Raw genomic sequence first — 2,171 nt, 5'->3', positions numbered from 1 at the left:
CCGCCACCCTGGCTCCGGCTACCTGACTGACAATGCTCCCAAGCACATGGAATGGGGTGATGGAGGCCCCAGAGGTCACCCAGGCCCCCAGAGATTCAGTGCACATGCTCTGCCTGGGATTAAAGGAATGGAAGGATAACGGGCTCACCCAGCTCAGAGGCTGGGTGATCAGTCCAGACGGGGATCCCAGCCTCCTCTCGGCAGGAGGGGCTCAGCTCCCGCTGTGCAGACCCCATAATAAAGGGTGATACCCCCTCTGCCTCAGCCTTTCTGCATCATGGACAGTGAGTACCAGCCCTGTTGTTAGGGTGGGGTGAAACGGCGGCGGGGGGGGGGGGGGGGGCCCACCTGAAAGGGAGGGACCCAGCTCACAGTGACCTCCCTCCAGGTGCTTCCAGGACAAGACCCGCACAGACCAAGGTGTGGGGGTCAGGTCCGTCTGTGGGCTGCGGAGTTAGAGGAGGCCTCCAGGGACCTGGCCCTCACATCTGGGCAGGACTGGGAAGGGGCAAAGCTTGGGAACGGAGCCCACAGCTAGCTCATGCCTGCGCCCAGGCTGCTGACCTCCCCACAAAGGCCCCTTGGACTGGACACAAGAGTACTGGTGAGGTTTGCCTCCGACAGGGCACAGCACTGCCCACTACCCCTAGGACCCACTCCCCAGGCCTCCTGTACTTGGTGAGTGGGCAACTCTGCAGGGTTAGGAGACACATCAGACCAGAGATGGAGAGCTGTGTGTTCCCTCTAGGCCCCTGGGGCACACGCACAGTCCTCCCCTACACGGAATCCCAAGGCAGCATGTAGGGGGTGGAGGAGGGAGCAGCCAATAGCAGGGGTCTCTGGGACCAAGCTGTCCTAAGGCAGCCCAGGAGGTGGCCTGCTCCCAGCAGAGGGCTGTCTCCCTTTCTCCCAAGCACCATCAGGGCAGGCTCCTGACCAGAAGCCTAACGCCATGGGCGGAGAGCTGGAGTTTAGCCCAACTAGGTGTCTGGCAGGGCAGAGGCAAAAAAGGAATTTAGAGATGTCCAGGGGGAAACTGAGTTCCAGAGTAGGGAAGCCAGTAACCTAAGGCTGCTGTGCAGAGCCAAAAGGTGAGGTCCAGGAGCCATGGGATCCTGCCGGATAGGAGACACCTGGTGGCAGAGCAAAGCCTCACGGGCCAAAGAGGAGGCAGGCCGTCCTCCTGGGCCTGTGTGCCCCAGCCCACCAGCGCGGACCTTCCCCCACAGTTCTGGCCACAGGGGACAGTGAGTTGGCGTGGACTACAGCACGTCCCCAGGTCGGCTGTTTGCACAGCAGCCTCTTGGGCCAGAGGGAGGTGGCCAAGGTAAGGGTGGGAAGCAGTTGGTTCTAAGACGAGGCAGTGAGGCAGCTCCCCCTTCTACGGTGTGTGTCCTCCCCACTGTCAGGCCATCTGGTCTTGCACTTTTATGGGAACCCTGATCTGGGGTTGGTGAGAAGGGTGTGAAGAGCATCCTGTCAGCCCAGCGCTGCTCCTGACTCGCTGTGTGACCTGGCCAGGCCCACCCCTCTCAGGGCCTCGGGTTCTCCTTTCTCCCCGGGGTCCTGGCTCCTCCCAGGCCTCCTGGCCCAGTGGCTGGGGAGCTACAGAAGCAGCTCCCTGTGCCCCTGCCCTAGAACAGGGGGCTGGGGCTCCTCTGAGTGAGGCAAAGCAGGGTGGGAGGTGGAAGGGGCCGATGGAGAGGGAAAGAATGGGGAAGCACAGGCCGGGTAGGCTGATAAGCCTGTTGTCACAGGCAGCCGTGCGCTCCTGTGACTCCTTGCTGGAGAAATGTCAGGCTCCTGCCTGCCCTCTGGCCCTCCAGCCCGCCTTGCTTCCTGTCCACCAGTGGCCCGCATCCAGCCCACTAACCTTGAATGTCACCGCTCGGAGAGGTTCCTTCCAGGATGGCGAGAGGACCTGAGCCGGGTGTCGCCAGGCGAGCTCTGGGAGAATCCAGGCAGCGGCAGCTGGCCTCAATCTCCCCGCCTCTTGGACAGAGGCACTCAATGCAACAGCCGAGCTGGAGCATGAAGCAGCTCAAGAGAAGAGGGTTGGCCTTGTTGCCATGCAGGTGTCTGCAGTGCCTTCACGGGGCCCTCACATCGGGGCCTCACGACCACTAGGGAGGCTATTCTACAGGCTGGGACACTCCAGGAAGCGGGGCTTG

Source organism: Rhinolophus hipposideros (assembly GCF_964194185.1).
Source record: "Rhinolophus hipposideros genome assembly, chromosome: 24".
NCBI lineage: Eukaryota > Metazoa > Chordata > Mammalia > Chiroptera > Rhinolophidae > Rhinolophus > Rhinolophus hipposideros.
This window is presented reverse-complemented; position numbering follows the sequence as displayed.